The 19,269-nt window shown below is 32.0% G+C and overlaps 2 long non-coding RNA genes across 2 annotated transcripts; one reads left to right on the top strand and one right to left on the bottom strand.

Annotated features, from left to right (window-relative positions):
• Positions 1 to 3,798: 3,798 nt before the first annotated feature.
• On the top strand, positions 3,799 to 4,451 carry LOC148764314 (uncharacterized). The gene is made up of 2 exons (XR_016024418.1): positions 3,799 to 3,921; positions 4,012 to 4,451. It is a non-coding gene; the product is annotated as an uncharacterized LOC148764314 (long non-coding RNA).
• A 9,800-nt stretch (positions 4,452 to 14,251) lies between these two features.
• On the bottom strand, positions 14,252 to 15,651 carry LOC148764313 (uncharacterized). Its single transcript, XR_016024830.1, has 2 exons — positions 15,528 to 15,651; positions 14,252 to 14,349 (listed from the first exon to the last, which is right to left on the bottom strand). It is a non-coding gene; the product is annotated as an uncharacterized LOC148764313 (long non-coding RNA).
• Between the last annotated feature and the right edge of the window lie 3,618 nt (positions 15,652 to 19,269).

Below are 19,269 nucleotides of genomic sequence, written 5' to 3'. Positions count from 1 at the left end.
AGCAAAACTTGGACTGGGATATATCAAAATTCATACTTGCAAAAATAATTGCATGTTATTTTATGAGGAAATTGCTAATTTTGAGCATTGTATGATATGTGGGCATCCTCGGTATAAACTGAGGAAATCAAGTGTGAAAAGGCAAAATAAAATACCTTACAAGATTTTGCGTTACTTGCCACTTATACCCAGGCTTTAAAAGCTTTATATGTCATGCAAAATTACTAAACATATGACGTGGCATGCGCAAAACCAAAGTGATGATAAAGTCCTCAGACACCCTGTTGATGGTGAGGCTTGGCAACACTTCAACCGCACATATGAGTTATTTGCAATGGAACCTTGAAATATCAAACTATGGTTATGTGTTGACGGTTTCAATCCTTTTGGATCGATTGCGAAACCTTATTCTGTTTGACCAGTAATGCTTTGTGTGTACAATTTATCCTCATGGATGTGTATGAAACAATAATATATGTTTCTTAATATGGTTATTCTGGGGAAGAAAAATCCAAGTCAAAACATAAATGTTTTCTTGAGGCCTTTGATAGATGAGCTGAGAGTATTGTGGACCAAAGGTGTTGTCACATATGATGCATATAGGAAACAAAATTTTCATATGAGGGCAACATTATTATGGACAATTAATGATTTTCCTGCTTACAGTATGTTGTCAAGGTGGAGTACTCATGGACGATTATCGTGTCTCTATTGCATGGAACATTCTAAGTCTTTTATATTGGATCATGGTAGGAAATCGTGTTTTTTTATTGTCATTGGCAATTCTTGTGACTTAATCATCCTTTTAGGAGGTAGAGAGACAAATTTATTAAAAAAAGAGTTGAGCATGACTTACCATTTCCTCGATTATCAGGTGAGGAAATATTGTCACGTTTGAATTCACTTCCTCATCTCCCATTCGGAACAAAATGTGGTGAGTAGAAGATTTCAAGTTATGGTGTAAATCATAATTGGGTGAAGAAGAGTATATTTTGAGATCTGCCTTATTGGCATACGCTTCTAATTCGTCACAATCTAGATGTGATACATATTGAACTTAATGTATTTGAGAATATATTCAACACAATGATGGATGTTAAGGGAAAGACGAAAGACAACTTAAAGGCACGACAAGATTTGAAGGTGTATTGCAAGCGGCCAGAATTGGAATTAGTGAAAAATAATAGAAAAATTTTCAAGCCTAAGCTGCGTACACCTTAAATAAGGAGAAAATAAAAAATGTTTATGCTTGGGTGAAACAATTGAGATTACTTGATGGGTTTGCATCGAACATATCTCGGTGTGTTAATGAGATTGATTGCAAATTTCATGGGATGAAAAGCCATGATTGTCATGTTTTTTTGCAACGATTGCTCTCAATTGTCTTTCGTGATATGGTGCCTCACTCAATTTGGGATGCGATTACTAAGATATCTCATTTTTTAGGGATTTGTGCGTAACTGAAATACTTGTAGATCATATGGAAGCCTTGTAAGGAAAAATATGTGAAATTATATGCAAACTAGAAAAGATTTTTTCTCTCGGTTTCTTTAACTCTATGGAGCATTTGCCGATTCATTTACCTTACAAGGCAAAGGTTGGTGGACCCATCCAGTATCAATGGATGTATCCATTTGAGAGGTACTATAATTGTTATTTGTTTTCAAATAGTTTATTACAAGAGTTTAAGGTACTTTTTAAGTTTGATGAATATTGTGATTTTTAGGTTTTGCAACATTTGAAGAAAGTAAAAAATCAAGCCTTTGTTAAAGGATCTATATGTGAGGCTTATATTATCGAGAAAATCTTCTCGTTTTGCTCATGGTATTTTGAACCTACTATGCGAATAAGATTAAATCAAGTGCCACGTAATGATGATGGGGGAAACGTGGACTTTCTTGGTCGTCTTTCAATTTTCACTTATCTTGGGTGAGCTTTTGGTCCATTAGATAAATCTCGATATTTAGATGATGATGAGTTTTATACTGTTGAGCTATATGTTTTAATGAATTGTGAAGAGATGCTTTCATATATTAAGTAACTCCCATTCTACCATAAACTTAATTGATTGATCATAAGAATGAATTTAATCCATAAATTGTGAATATGATAGGATATTTGATGAAATGGTGAAGAGAGATGTTGTGCATATATCAGAAGATGAATTGGAGAAAGTATGTGATGCAAGATTCGTGAAATGATTTAAAAATTATGTAAGTTTATGTAAATTAGAAGTGAACTTTTAATAACATTGAGGCATTAATTATGTAATTATTAATTTTTGATCTTGTATGTCATGTTCGTAGGTTGCAAAACGTAAAGATGAAATTGACCCACGTATACTTGAAATCTCCCATGGTCCAGGACGTATGATAAGGTGTTACAAAAGATACTTTGTAAATGGTTTCAAGTTTCACACCTTAGATTACAGCTAAAATCGTAAGACAATAAATAGTGGGGTCTGCATAAAAGGGAGTTTTTATAATGATTATGAGCATGACTTTTATGGTATTTTAGTGGATATAATCGAGTTGGAGTATTTTGGTATTAGAAACAGAGCTATGCTATTTAAGTGTCATTGGTTTGACACTGAAAAAGGTATTAAGGTAGATCATTTTCATGGTCTTATTGAAATTAAATACAACTCAATACTTGCCACTAATGAACCATTTGTTTTAGCTGCACAAGCTCCCCAAGTTTATTATAGTAGTTATCCATCAACCAAAAGAGATCGACGTAATTGGTGGGCAGTATTTAAAACAAAAGCTAAGAGTAGATTTCACATTCCTAGTAGTGAAGATAGAGAAAATGAAATTGATTTGAATGAAGAAGTATACCAATAAGATGTGTCTATTTCAATTAATAGCACTCTATCGGAAGAACTTGATAACTTTGTAGTTTTCGCAAGTGGTGATTATGAAGAGGTTAATCTTTTGATTGAGGATGAAGAAAATGACATGCAAAGAGATGAAGATGAAGAAGATGACATGGAAGGAGATGAAAACAAAGATGAAGACGACGACTGCGAAACTTTTAGTGATGATAGTGATAATAATGAAGAACGTGAGTTTACTTATTCTGAAAGTGATTGATGATGGTAGACATATATGATATTGGTTTTATATTTTTTGTTACATAGTTGTTTAACTTTAATTTTATAATATTGAAAGATCTTGATATGTTAAAAAATTATAAATTATAGTTTATATTTATAAATGTTGAAATTAATACTATATAATTGCATCTTTGATTGTACAAATGATTAAAAATTACTTGTGATTGTTGTAAATTGATAATTTTTATACTTTGTTTCAATTTTATTGGAAATAATTAGTGTATGCATTTTAACAAAAAAATATTACAAGAACAATGGTTAAAGGGAAACATTCAAAACAGAGACCTAGATCAACAAATGCCTCTAGAAGTATGTCCTTGCCTATAAATGCTAGTGCGTTTGCTGATCTATCCATTCAACCACAGATGCAGAATATCAATAATGATGTGCCCTCTAAGCCACCTTTTTTGTTAGGTGCATCTGCAGAGCAAGTAGAAAATGAGACATCTACTTACGATTCTCGTAGATCCCCATCTATTGATTTAGGTGCAAGTGTGGATGATACATCCTCAAGGTCAAGGGGTAAAGGGCTTAGTGTAGGATTACAGACTCTTGTAGATCCATCCGATAGATAGCGTATAACTCCTATTGGGGAAAGATATGTTATCTTGTATTATAATGAAATTGTTATATTTGTTATAAATTTTAATATATTAAAATTTTCTTTTATATACCACAAGTACTTTTTTGAGTGAGAGGTTATAGCTACAATGACAAAGATTATCAAAAATCACTTACATGGTCCATGGTCGACATGGAGGAAAGTCTCTAATGATATAAAGAAGTTAATGTTTCAAAAATTTCAGGTACTATGTTTGTTATTCAATTAAATTATAACTTTTTGTTTTCAATTAATCTGTATCAATTTTTTTAGTTACTCTATTATTTTGCTATAGGAAAAATGTGTTTGGTCTGCAAATCAAGATGTTTTGGTTCGACGAATATGGGATAAAATTTGTTTCGATCGGTTAAGAGACATGCTTTCAAAAGAAAGGAATAAAGCAATGACAAAAGCCAAAACAAACAACATTACGGATTGTAAAGGCATGTCAAGGGAATGGATCATAAATGAAATTTGGGATACCGTTATTGATACGGTATGGGGTACAGAAGAATGGCAAAACAAATTGAGAAAAACAAGGTAAAATCGTTTAACGTCAAAGAAAGGAAGCATTCCAAAGCACACTAGCGATTCAGCTCCATTTGTGGTTCATGCAAAAAGGACCGTATGAATTAATCTTACTTCGCATTTATATGTGTGGTTTTCTTCCAAACTAAATTTAAATTGTATGTTTAGTAATTTGACTTTGGTTTTTCTTTACATGTTATTTATATATATCGATTATGATTAAGTATATATAGTTGTAAACAAATGCAAACAATTGAGATGAAACAAGATGTTAGCTTTTTGGAAGTGTTCAACCACTTTCATAAGCATTTGGGGGTCATAGTGATTTTATAGATAACAAGTCTAAGTCTACGAGTGTACATACAAAATTAATTAAGTTGACGATCTAGTTGAATAATAATCTTATTTAATTTTTTATGTAAGAAATATATAATTCTGTACTATCGTAGAAGTATGGTGAGGATTCATCTTCTTAGCCAGAATTCAATTCGCATACTTGGACTAAAGCAATTGGAGGGATGGAGACTACACGAACTCACGTGTATAGGTTTGGTTCTCGAGTGCCTGTTACAGCTTTACTTACTAGAACACACAACAATGTAGCAACATCTGAGTCTACGTGTGGTCCTATCAACTCAAACGCTACCAGTCTCGTAATTGCATTGGAAGAAAAAGTGGAAAATCTTTCAGAAAACTTAGGTAAGATATGTGAGGAAATACATGAAGAAATTAAGAATGCAATGGCGAAAAGCATGAGTGAATTTATGGCACGTATGAAAACCATGATCATGACTAATGCACTTTCAAAATAAAGAAATGCAGGACCTTCAAGCTAAAATCTTGACAAGTAAGAGCACAATATTTCATGATATGATGTCTATTTTTCAGTGCTACACTTGGATACTTTTTAGTATAGCTGTTTAATAACACATTTAGCTTTATATTCATATGTGTTTAGCTTTTTTAGATATTATGTGTTTAAGGTAATTTTTAATGGTATGAATTTGATTTTGAATCTCGCTTTTTAATGTGTGGTTGTTTTATATATTTTGAAAGTCAAATGTGGATGTGAATCGATAATTTATTATCGAAATGAAAATTGGTAATTTTTTTATGGAAAAGCATTACTAAAGGATATGCAATAAAAATTAGTAAAAGAATTTTCGTTAGAAATACATCACCAAACGAAAATTTCGTTGGAAATTTCCAACGAAATTCTCCATTGGGAATGCTTTTCCAATGGAATTTTTCATTGGAATTCCGTTGGAAAATCATTTCATACGAAATTATTTCCAACGGAATTTTCCGTCATAAAAAAAATTCCAACATAATTCCGTTGAAAATTCATTTCCTACAGAATTATTTCCAATGGAATTTTCCATCGAAATTTTTTTCCCAAAGGAATTCTTTTCACAGTCGTTTCTAACAGAATTTCGAACGGAATTCCAATGAGATAACCAACAAAAATCATATTTTTTCCAACGAAATTTTTCGTTGAAAATTTCTAATGGATTTCTAACGAAAAATATTACCGACGAGGCTTTTACCGATGAAATTTTTAACGAATTATTTCATTGAAAATCTGTTGGAAAAACGTATTTCTAACGAAAATCAGCCTTTTTCCAAAGGAAAATTCCGTCGAAAATAGGCTTTTTTTTGTTGTGCTTTTTCTACATTTAATTTTTCAATGTTATTTTAAGTATTAACTATGTAATTAATTACGTGAGATTTGAATATAAAAAATCAGAATCCAAATCCCCTGGTACCAATCCGTGTCCCATTTTGTGCTCCAACTCTCACAAGGGATCATGTGTCTATTTTGTATTACTAATTAATACTTATTTTGTTTTAATTTTTTTTTCTTCCTCTTATTTTGATTTTACTTTTTTCTCTTTCTCTCTCATATCTTTTACCATCTTTCTTTATTATTAGATGGTTGGTAATCTTTTTGTCTTCCTATGCTTGTTGTTGTTCTAGCAAGAAAAACAAATGAATAATGGCCTTGGGTTGGTAGTTGTTCGATCGGGTGATTAGCACAATCAGATGACAGGTGAGGATCAAAGCAAGGAGTGGGTAGAGGAGGCTGCTGCTGTAGCAGGAATTGCACCACAGGAGACTAATTAAAGTTGGGATTTGCTAGAAGAGGTAGGTGAAATAGAATAGAAAGGTGAAACCTTTTTTTTTCCTGATCCTCATTGATGCAAGATTAGATTTTCTTTTGACTTTCAATTAGAAAAAAAAATAAAGAAACCCAAACAGAAGCTGAAGAAATCAAGAAAAAAAATAAAGAAAGACAACAAGGAGAAGCAAGGAAGTGATCTTTCAAGAAAAAGGGATCACATTTTGCTATAAGACCAATGAAACCCAAATATTGTCTGTAATTGATTTGTGAGAGGTAAAGAGAAAATACAAGAGAGAAAGAATAAAAATTAAAATAAAATAAGTATTAATTAGTAATTAAAAAAAGACACATGACACCTTGCAAGAGTTGAAGCACAAAGTGGGGTAGGACTTGGGGACAGACATTAAAATTTAAAAAATCAGGGGCAGCGGCACTACCTACTGATGTTGAATGAGGGCAATATTGACTATATCTTATTATTAATAAACTTTTTAATTTTTAATTTTAATTATCAATTTCTGTACTTTGACCCCATTCCCCTATGGGTATAAAGGTTTACACAGATGTGTACCAAATATGAGGTTCGACATAAAGGAGATATGTAATCTATGTAATTTATTTTAATTTGTCATTTGTCACTTTTGTATAAAGAGAGTGTCTTTTCTATAATGAATATTGTGAATAATCGTTTTCAAGAAGCAGCATTAGGTTTCGTATCAGATCTCGACTTGGATTAGTATTTAATTTGCTTGCGTGAGACACATATACGTCTTGATCCATATAGTATTTTGTAAGGAGAAGCAACGCCCTTAGTCAACTAGCTTCCTACTAAGTATTATCCATTATCCATATACATATATGTTTATGATCGATTCACTTCAATACACTTTAGGTGTTTCCTATTTGACATATATGGATGTACTGCTAATGTTTTGGGGCATATTATTTGTCCATTTGGACTGTCTTCACCTGTGAGGTATATGTATCCTTTTTCGTGTTTTTTACTTTTTACATAAAATTTTGAATTATAATAAATATAATTCTTTTTTATCATATAAATTCTATTTTATTCTAAAATTCAAATTAATGTAAAATCTTAAAATTGAAATTTAAAATTTTAACTGTTAAGGTACCAGTAAGGGATTGTATGTGGCCTTCTCTTATTGTGTTTGCAATTAATTAAGTGCATTGTCCATGTGTGTGTATATATACATATACTAGCAATGTTCATAAACATCAAAACAATTTTAGCAATATGACCAAATACAATGAATGCATTTCCTAGAAATAAAGAAAAATGGTTTTTAGACAGAGTAGGAAGTTTCAAAGAGAAAAAAGAAAGCCAAGAAGTTCGGAAAAAGTTATCAATATTGCTTACCAAAGTTATATATTTTAATTATTAAATTACAGCTAATATACTTTAAACATTATTTTTGTTGTATCATAATTATAGAACACAAACACACGTATAGAAATAATTGACTATTGTTCATTTCTTATTTTTCTTTTATGATTTCTTTTCCTTTTTTCTATTTTTTTTCCTTTTTTTCCCCCTTGATGGCTTTGCTTGTCGTGGAGACAACTTTCACTTAACTTTTGCTTCTTAAATCTCTACAGTCAACCTACAACCAAGGGTGGACAGATATAGAGTGGAGTGGTGTCAAATGACACCATTGAAGTGTCAAAAATCTCTACTAATTATATTACAAATGCTAAAGTTTTATGTAGTTAATGATGCTAATGAACCCATTAATTTTTTATAATTTTGTAGAGATTGGAGTCAAAAACTCCAAGTCAGTAGATTTAGTTATGACACTATTAAAAAAAATTCCTAAGTTCACCTCTGCCTGCAACTCCTTTTCTCTAAACATTCATCTTTACTTTAAATGCCTTCACAACATTACCCCATTCATAAGAGACTCCCATGCACCTTGTCATGGTCCACACCAACTTGCACTGTTCATAAGAGACTCCCATGCATCTTGTCAAGGTCCACAGCAATTTGCATAGGTATTGTTTGCTTTGGTTTATTAGGTCTCACGGTTTTGTTTAAGAAAAAGACCTCGTAGGTTAAAGATGGTGTGAACACTTAAATACACAATTTTACTCTAGTATACAATCGATGTAGAATTCTTAGCTCCTAATCTGTCAAGCCTCAGACCCCGAGGCATGAAAGACACCACACACCTATAAGATATAATCCTATAGACATTTAAGGCTCAAAAACATACATCTTATACAATTTACTAAAAAAGCCAAAATATTTGAAAATGTAATGATCTGTAAAAACTAAATCTGTCTACTGAGTTCAAAAGGTCATAATTTAACAATGTTCAAAATTAAGTTCCCAATGAACTGTGAAGATAAAATGTCAAGATAAAGGTCTGAATAAACTAGTTTAAAATAGTTCAAAGATCACAATATTTAAACAACCCTAAAGTATTTCAAATTCATATGCTAGATCATGAAATGCCATTCTCCAAAATTTTTTGTGTATTTGACCAAATCACAATTTGTAAAAAGAATAAAAGAAGGAAGTTAGAGTTTGAGGTTAAAGATAATGTACTTTTGCAAGTTTCGCCGACTAGAGGAGTAATGCAATTTGGGATAAGAGAAAAACTGTGAAACCTTGATTTTTATAGAAGTAGACGCGATATCACTGACTAGGGGTAATTTTGTCATTTCTCATAGTGAGCTCCTAAAAGTAGCTTTCTAATGTTATTAAGGCCTAAGTAAGCCTAAGACATAAATGAATGATGAAAATAAGGATAAAATGTTGAAGAAAATAGAAATAATGATGATTTCCAAGGTAGGGGTAAAATGATCATTTTTCATCTCGAGCAGAAATTTTTAAGTTTTCATGAATCCGAATACTTCTAGACTATTATGGACTTTATCTTAGTGTCAAAAGAGTAAAAAGATTGCATAAAGGATTGGAGGAAGACAAAGCCAACTTGTTAAGGGCATTTTCGTAATTTAAGTGAAGTTTGGATAAGCTTAGGCTATAAATATCTCATTTCTCCAGCAGTTTCCTCATTTTTCTAGCAGCTTCTTCTTTTTCTTCCTCCCATCTCATGTTTCTTCATCTTCCATGGAAGCCTCCCTTAAAGCTTCCATAACTCTCTCTCTCTCTCTCTAGCTTCAATTTTCATGCTTTTAAGCACTTTTTCATAAAACCTTTTGCTTTTTCACTCTCTCACCTTAAAACCCTCAAAAGTCTTTCCTTAACACTTTTCATCATTAGCTGGACATTTTAAAGAGAGAGAGAGAGAGAGACAGAAAGAGAGAGACTTTCCATGATAGCTTGAGTATTCTTGAGAAGGAATTCAACTACAAATCCACCAAGGTGAGTAATGAATGAGGATTGATTTTAGGTTGTTGATAATGGCTAGTAATTGAAGTTGTGAGTTGTTTTATTGTTGAGGTTTGTTTATTTATTTCTAGTGTTACTAGAGTAGAGAGAATAGATAGCCAGTCAAATGGTAATTGGAAGCTAGTTAGGAATAACTAGTGGGGCTTGATTTAAGAAATAACTTTTAGAATTGTATTTATGCAGATTGGGTTGGTTGTGATGTTGGTGTGTGATAGGTTCCAACAAGACCTCACATTTTTATTTGGAGCAATAGTCGAAGTTGGAGTCGAGTAAAGATTCAACAAATACCGGTGAGTAAACTTGCATTAAAATGTTTTGGGATTAGGGCATATGTATTTGACTAAATCCATTGAAATGTTTTATCTATTTTTCTCTAAAATATTCATGGGAACAAGCTTTTAATGAAATGTTTTGCGTTGTGGAATGAGATTGTGATGAATCCATGTGCCCTGTGTTATGTTGATATATATATATATATATATATATATATATATATATATATATATGTATGATATTTATTGATAGTAATATTGTTTGTAATTATAACCGAGCATGTGCGTGATGTGGGAGAGCACATACCGGTGATGACAGGCGCAAGAGAGTGGATGATGATATTGCCTGTGACCGATGTGGGGGATGCACACGGCGGTATTAGTTGTGCACAATGTGGGGGATGCACACGATGACTCCACCTATGTGCGCGATGTGGGGGTTGCACATAAGCTGAGTGTGGCGGGATCGTATGCATGATGATGTATGTATGTACAAATATATATATGTTATAGAAAGTTTATGAAGATAATTGTGATTGTGTTATATGTTGGCATTGTTAATTGCTCCAAAATTGCTTCTCATTTTAGCAAGAAAATGGCTTTTGATGTAACAAGACCCTTTTTAACTAAGTTGCCTTATTTCTCGCTGCAGCCAGATTCATTCTCGATGCAGCGAGAAACTCTTGGGTTGGAGGGGGGTTGCACTGGCTTGATTCTCGTTGCAGCGAGAAATTTACTGAAGCTTCTCACTGCAGCGAGAAACTCTCGGGTGGTTCTAAAATTTTCTAGTGCAGTGCCTTTTCTTTGATATGGATTTTGGCTACCTTCCCATTAGAACTGGAAAAGTAATAAACATAAAAGTTATAGCCCAGCCTCTTAGCTTTCTAATGGTCCAAAAATCATATCAATTAGATTTTTGTAGTGGGAGATATTCTTTAAAAACTAAAACATATGCAAACCGAGAATGTTTCTTCGCTGCAGCGAGAAACTTGCTGTCATGCTTGCTACCTTGCCTGATTTTGACATATTTTCACCCATTTAACTTCATAGATTGATCATGGGTTTTTGTAACACTATGAGGTTATTAATCAAAGTTCGAAATGAAGGGTTTTTAGTAAGAAATTAAATCAATTGCATTATTTTTGAAACAAGTGCATCATGATTTCCAAGTTCTCTTTATCGATTGCTTGTTCCCTTCTTATGTTCATTCAATGATTTTTATACTCACTCTTTTAAACTTAATGTTTTCAGATTCAGAGGTAGTTGGGACCTAGATTGAGTTGTCCACGTATGCTCACCTTCTTGGTAGGTACTATGGCATCTCAGTAGTTGTACCTTCACCCACGGTCACTCCGCTGACGGTCAAGAGTCTGTTACTTGTGAACACATATATGTAATGTAATCCGCTAGGATTCATGTTATAAGTCAAATATATATATTTGATTACTGATGCCACTATGAGTTGGCAAACGGGTGACATTATTTTGACATAATAAAATGGTGAGTATTGGGTCACTATAAAATTTTACTAAACTATTTTTAGTAGAGAATTACAATATGTGGTTTAGAAATGATGGTTGGGAATGATGATCGGGATTGCATAAAAAAAGGCTTACTTGGGCTTAGTAGGCTATGCCCATTGGGCCCATGCATCGATCATGGCCCAAGATTTGGGCTGTGACAAAAACTTAGTCCTTGTTATATGGGTCCATTTGAGATTTTAGATAGGGTCGATGGTGTGGGTTGAAGACTGGCACTTCCACTTGCTTTATTCAAAGTGCATAATGTGTTCCATGTTTCTGTATTGAGAAAATATGTTCTAGACCCTAGCCATGTAGTAGAGTTAGTTCTTTTGAGACTTAGAGAAGATTTGTCTTATGAGGAGTATCCTGTATGCTTTGTGGATAGAAATGAGCAAGTTTTGAGAAAATGAACTATTTCTTATGTTAAGGTACAGTGAAGTAATCCCATAAAATAAGAGGCAACTTGGGATTTCGAAAAAAATGTCAAGGAGAAGTATCCCCACCTTTTTAAGGACCAAGGTAAGAGTTTAAAGGATTAAACTTCTTTTTAAGGAGGGGAAAATGTAATACTCCACTTTTTTTAATCCATCTTATTAGATTGCAATTATGACCCTAGGGGTTTATTTTTGAAGCAATAATAAAAAGAAAGAGCTTTTGGCAAAAAGAGGGGTTATAACATTTATGTCTTTTCTTTTTATATCAATAGGCATAAAAATAAAAGAGTTAGAAGAAGCTAACCCTAGAGAAAAAGAAGAAAGGCAAAGGAAAGGAAAATCTACTCAAGAAAGCATTGTTTAAGATATGATTAGGCTTCAAATTATGAGAATTTTGTACTTTTCATTGTTTGAATGCAAAAGCCCTAGGTTATTTTATGTTTCTTCAATTTCCATCCAAATCTAGTACTGTTCTGATGACTTTCCAGCTACATGATGGGTACCAATGGAAAGGTCTTGAAAAAATCTTTCTAATGGTTTTTGTAACACTTTATTTGGTTGAGTAATTAGAGAGATATAAATTTTTGAAGTTGGTTGGAAACCCATTCTGACATATTTAACGACCTAACTTTGGGTGACTGGAACTTCACATTCCGGTGATGTTTTGAGTCCATTCTTTGGTTTTTTGTAGTATGAAATGTGGTCTTTAATTTAGTGTGAAAGGTTTTTGTGTTAAGAGAATCGAAGGCTTAAAGTTAGTTTGTTAATACTAGAAACCCAAAAATTTGAGTATGTCTGTGATGATTTTCTAACTTTTGATTTTTGGAACTTATGAATTTTGTAATCTTTTTCATCAAAACAAATTTTAATGTTATAGTATAACATGAATACTTCAAATTGATAAAAAAAATCTAAAATTTTCAGAAACTGAATGGTCATTCAAGCTACTTTGAACTCTTATAACTACTAATCCAAATTGTTTCTAGTGATAAACGCAAGACCAATTTGAAGTATTCATGTTATACTATAACATTAAAATTTTTTTTGATGAAAAAAATTACAAAATTCACAAGTTCCAAAAGGCAAAAGTTTGAAAACCATCCCAAACATATTCAAATTCTTAAGTTTCCAATATCAACGAACCAACTTTCAGCCTTCCATTTTGTTAACACAAAAAGCCCTTGACACTAAATTAAAAACCAATTTCATACTACAAAAACCCTTAAAGAATGGACTCAAAACGTCACTGGATTGTGGAATTACGGTGACTCAAAGTTGGGTAGTTGAATATGTAAAAATGGATTTCCAACAAATTTAAAAAATTTATATCTCCCTAATTACTCAACCAAATGGGGTGCTACAAAAATTATTAGAAAGATCTTTTGAAAACCTTTCCATTGGTACCTATCATGCTGTCAGAAAGTGTAGATAATTGATTTTGGTTACTACCTATTCACTTTAGAATTGTTTTATAGCGTAATGTTGTACAGAGAATAATGAGAACAACTTGAATAAGTGAAACACTATTTCACGCAGAACAACTAGAATAAGTAAAACACTACTTCATGCAGTAATAATAAGTGATGCATTACTTCACACTGAACAACTAGAATAAATGGAACACTACTCCATGCGGAACAGCTAATACAAGTGGAATAACTACTTACCATAAAATAATCAATTCACACGGATAGCAGTAAAAGTAACTTGAACTAAGTGGCAGGGTTCACGAATTATTTCATTTTGGGATGCTCTAAAGAGTTTGGTTTGGTGGCTCAGATATAAAGGTAGTTAAGAGGTCTTCCTCTTATATTTTTTTCTTGAAGTATAAGTGTTTCGTCCTCTTACCTTGTTCTTTTGTACATGTTCACTTACACCTTCTTCTCTTGTACCTTTTCACCTATACTTTTTTCTCTTAACTTGTTCTCGATTACCTTTTACTCGAGAAAAAATATTATTATGACCAATTACTTCAATGGTAACATAATGAGTTTCTAACCGTTACTCATTATGTGTAATAAATCACCATTTTAATATTCACATAATGGGTTATAGTAATGCTACTCATATTAACGCTCTTAATAATAATGTCATTCATTACGCGCATTAAAACCTATTCTTGAGTAACCATCACTTTTTGCACTATACATAGAAACTTCATAATTCATTTAGGGATCTTTTTTTTCAAAGCTATAAGATTCTCACCCAGAGCTTGTCTCTCTAACTTCTCTTTTTAATTATCTTCTACTTTCTAATTATCTACCGTTTCTCTTTTTATTCTCCTTCTTTTTCCACAATACTTAGTACTTTAGGAACTGCTCTGATCTTCTTCTTCGTTACCTCTGATACATCCTTTCACTTGTTTGCAATGCTTCCTTTCCCTATCACAAAAACCATATTTACAGAAAGTCATCAGAACATTACCAAATTTGGACAGCAAATGAAGAAACATCAAATAATCTAGAGCTTTTGCATCCAAGCTATAAAAAATACAAAATTTTCATGATTCGATACCTAATCATACCTTAAAAAGTGCTTTCTTGAGTAGATTTGCCTTTCTTTTTCTTTTCTTGGGTTTAACTTTTACTAACCTTCTAATTTTTTTGCCTATTGATATAGAAAGAAAACAAATAAATGTTATAACCACCTTTTTTTCCAAAAACCCTTTCTTTTATTATTTCTTCATAAATAGACCCCAAGGGTCATAGTTGCAATATAACAAGATGGATTAAAAAAAGTGGGGGTATTACATCATAAAGATTCTTAAATGTGCTCTTTAACCACTACATTAAGGAAGTGTTCCTTAAATCTTTGTACATCTTTGTAACACTAAGATGGATTGTATAGTTACTATAATGAGCTTCCTCCAAAATTTCCTTCTTCAATTCCAAATCATTCGAAACATAAATTCTATCAGTAAACCTCAAAGAGCCATCATCATGAAAACTAAAGTTTTGTTTTAAACCAAATTTAACCTCAAATTTCATGTGTTGGAGTTAAGGATCATTTGCTTGAGCAATTTTCATCCTTTGAATTAAAGTTGGCTAAACTTGTATGTTAGCCAATATTACTCTAAAACCATGTGCCCATACATTGATATCCATTCTTCGCAAGCCTTCTAAAATCTATCTTTGGGAAGTAATTGTCACAATCGTGTTCCTCAAAGTTTTTTTACTCAAGGCATTAGCTACTCTATTCACCTTACCAGGGTGATAACTAATGGTCAAGTCATAATCTTTCAACAACTTAACCATTTCTTTTGCCACATATTCAACGCCTCTATGTGAATAAATACTTCAAACTCTTATAATCTGTAAAAACCTCACAAGGCTCACCATACAAATGACGTCTCTAAATTTTCAAGGCAAAAACTACTACTGCCAACTTTAAATAATGGGTTGGATAATTCTCCTCATAAGGTTTCAATTGCCTAGAAGCATAGGTCATCACCTTGTAATTTTACATAAAAACACTCTCAAGTCCTTTCTCAGAAGCATCACTATAAATGTTAAAACCTTTCCCACCAACATGTATAGTAAGAATAAGAGCAGATACTAACATTTTCTTTAACTCGTCAAAACTTTTTTCCCCATCATTCAACCATTAAAAATGAACTTCCTTTTGTATCAATCCAGCCAAAGGCAATGCAAAAAAGTCCTCCATAAATCGCCTATAGTACCTTGTTAAACTTAAAAAACTACAAATCTCAAAGACATTATTCAATCTCTTCCAATCCACACCACTTCAACTTTCGTTAGGTCTATAAAAATCCCATCCTTTGAGACCACATACCTAAGAAAAGTGTTTGTTAGATAAACCACGCAAGTGCACATATCATTAATAAGTAATGTAATGAAAGTAAAGTTCGCTCCCACAGAGAATTGACCAAATCTTTTTGCTAATTATTAAATTTAAAACAACCCAATCTTGTCCAAACAACCAAATTTAAAACTACTTAAAATTAAATAAACTAAAATTAAAACTAAAACTAAAACTAAAATTATCAATTTAACTAATTAATCAATTAATCAATTAATCAAAAGTCTAGAACAACAGTATCCCCTTAATGTTTCATCTGAATTTCTTATATTCTCTCCCTACCTACAAGATAGTTGAGTTGTTAACCTAGGGTTCTAATTTATTTATAAGTCTCTTTCGATGTTCTTATAAAAATATCTTTTTTAACCAATTTACTATATTCTTATGCAAACTGAAAACAGGCTCATTACGATTAGACTCTAATGCAACATATGACATGTAAGTGTATTCCTACCCTACACGTGAATCCAATCAATCATCTTATACAATTGATATTGAACATATGCTATTTCATCCATCGCTTACTCTAAACTCCTTCTTCTAGTTCCATTTAGGTTTCCAAATCAATCTAATTGGTGATCAGACAATCAAACACATTAAGAATAAGATTAAAATAAACAACTCAAACATTATCAACATAAGCAAGAACGAATATTAAAAATTTGGACTATGTATTGAGTTAATTGCAATTTTAGATTAAAAACTTAGCTCAACATAATGTATGTAAACATCATCCCAAAAAGAAATTTAACCATCAAAACTAAACAAGGAAGTGTAAAGATAACAAGAAAAGAAAGAACTCTAATACTTATCAAATCTTCAATCTGCAATCTTTCTTGCTTTCTTTGCTTCCTTGCTAGCTTTAATGCCTATTTTTCTTTAGAAAAATCTTACTTGAAACTTGTTTTCTCATTCTATTGAAAAAGGAATTAAATAAAGCTTGAGTTCAAGGCAAAATAGAAGTTAAATAGCTTAGAAACTCTTCTTTCTTCATTGGACGTTGCAACTTGCCTTGCTTGGGCGCTATGGCGCTGTGCACTTCTTATATTTTTTCAAAATCTTCTTTTAGGCGCCACGGTGCTGGGTGCTTGGTGGCCACTGCACCAAGGCTCATATATGCCTTGAAGCGTTCTTCTTAGTTAAGGTACCGTGGCGTTGACTCCTTCCATGGCCACAGCATTCAAAGCTGTACGTTGCTTCTTCAGACTCTACTACACTATTTTGAATTTGACATGATTTTTGACCCCCTTTAAGGTTGAACTGAGCAAAGTGGTAAACATAAAAGTTGTAGTTATGCCTCTTAGATTTCCAATGGTTTAAGAATCATATCAATTAAACTTCTATAGTGAAAGATATGCTCAAAAAACCATAACATGTGTAGTTGAAGTTTGCATCTAAATTGTATCTCCTTCACAAAATAGGCCCACATTTCAAAGTACACCTACAAAAACATAAAACTTAACCTAAATAATAACTAAACTTAAAATAAAACATCATAAAATAACTTATCACAATTGAACCCAATATAATAAAATAAAATAAAATAAATGGCTAAAAACTCTTAATATTTAAATTAAATCTCAAGAACTTAGACAAAATATATTGAAAATTAAGACCAAATAACTCTATAAAATAAAGTGATCAAAAAGCAACACTAAAAAGGTAAAACTCACATTTCTTCAATTTAGCAAACAGCTGTTTTTGCCTCAAAGTTGAGTTAAATGATCTGTTGAGCTAAATGAGTAAACTAAAATAGCATCAATAAAAACAACTACAAATTTATCCAAATCAAGATTAGATACCCTATTCATCAAGCCCATAAAAGCAATTAGAGCATTTTTCAACCCAAAAAGCATCATAAGGAACTCATAATGCCCATATCGAGTAAGAAAAGCAATTTGGTGCACATCTTCCCCCACTTCAACAAAGTTCCACTGTCATTAATAGCACATCACTAGTACCCATAAAGTGGACTCTAATACCAATTGTCGAAAATTTCACCAACTTGTAAGGTATTTTTCACTTTGGCCTATTAAACCTCATGATTTTATCTCACAAAAGACACCTTATAACTTAAAGATAGTGTAAATACTTAAAAACTCAGTCTCACTCTAGTATACAATCGATGTGGGATTCACAGTTTCTTTCTAAAACTATGACACACCTCATATGCCGCCTTGTGAGAATATGCTCATTTTCCCTACCTTCTCAATCATTCCAACTCTTTCTTCCCTTAACCATGCCAATCAGACCTCATTTGACCTCATCAAAAGCATACCATAAATTCCACCTCCTCTTATTTTCTCTTCCACTACCTACAAAAAGATCCTCCCTAAAAGCATGAACCCTCTTTCCCCAACCGTTAGTACTCTTCTCACCTTATCTTCTCATTAGCTTCCATTCCTAAGACAACCACATGCCTTCATACCATGCAACAAGGCCTCACCTCTCAACCCCTCATTCGCAACTTACAGTAAGGAAGCCCTCCTAGGGAGCTCTTACTTCTTGTCGTTAACTCCTTCACAATACAATCAATATTTCGATTTATTTTTCTCTTGCTATCACTACAAAGGACAAATTCTTCATTTTTTCTTATTTAATGCAACACTCTCATTTTTCTCTAGTTGATGCCTACGTTTTTTTTCTTGAAAAAAAAAAACCATTGTCAATTAAATGGCTTGAATGGCCAATAAGTAAACCGAATGGGCTGGACTCCTTTATGGGTTATTGGGCCCTCATAAATATAACTAGTTCAATTAAAGTTAAAAGCTCCCTCCTTTAAGTTATGTATTTCATAAAACTCCTTTTTACTTAAAAGTAACTCAAAGAAATATTTAAATATTTGATTCAAAATAATTATATAATTTTTTTTTATCTAAAAACATTGGATTCAAAACATCATTTTTTAATAAAAGGAAAAAAACTCAAAAGGTGCTTAGGTGGTTCTTGGTTTGCTTCATAATTAAATATGCACAATATATGTTATTTTTAAAGTCATAAATAAGCTTTCATTAAATACTGGGAATGAAATTTTCCAAAATTAAGCCTAATTCCCTTAATTCCTACAAAAACATAAAAACTAATAAATAATAACCAAATTAAAGGAAATAAACATAAAATTAAAATAACTCACTTAAAAATAAACTAATTATAAAAATAACTAAAAATAACTAAATTATAATTGAAAATTAAGAACTTAGCTAATACTTAATAACAAAATTGGACGAAAATAATTCTACAAAATAGAATTATCACAACCTCAAACTTAAGATTTTGCTAGTTTTCAAGAAAAAAAAATAATAAAAAGAAAACTGAGCATAAAAATACTTGAAGGTGAGATAGAACTACCAAATCATGATTTCTCAATTTTTCCCTTAGAAATTATCCCAATTCCAGCTTAAGGTAAAATACAATTAATCCTTAAAGTCATGCATCAATTCAAGTGAAAACTTATTTTTCGAAAGGACTTCCTATGTGTGTGT

The sequence above is a fragment of the Theobroma cacao genome, chromosome 2 (genome assembly GCF_053813885.1).
Source record: "Theobroma cacao isolate CCN51 chromosome 2, ASM5381388v1, whole genome shotgun sequence".
NCBI classification, from domain to species: domain Eukaryota; kingdom Viridiplantae; phylum Streptophyta; class Magnoliopsida; order Malvales; family Malvaceae; genus Theobroma; species Theobroma cacao.
The sequence above is the reverse complement of the archived record's forward strand: the minus strand, read 5'-3'. Positions and strand labels throughout refer to the sequence as shown.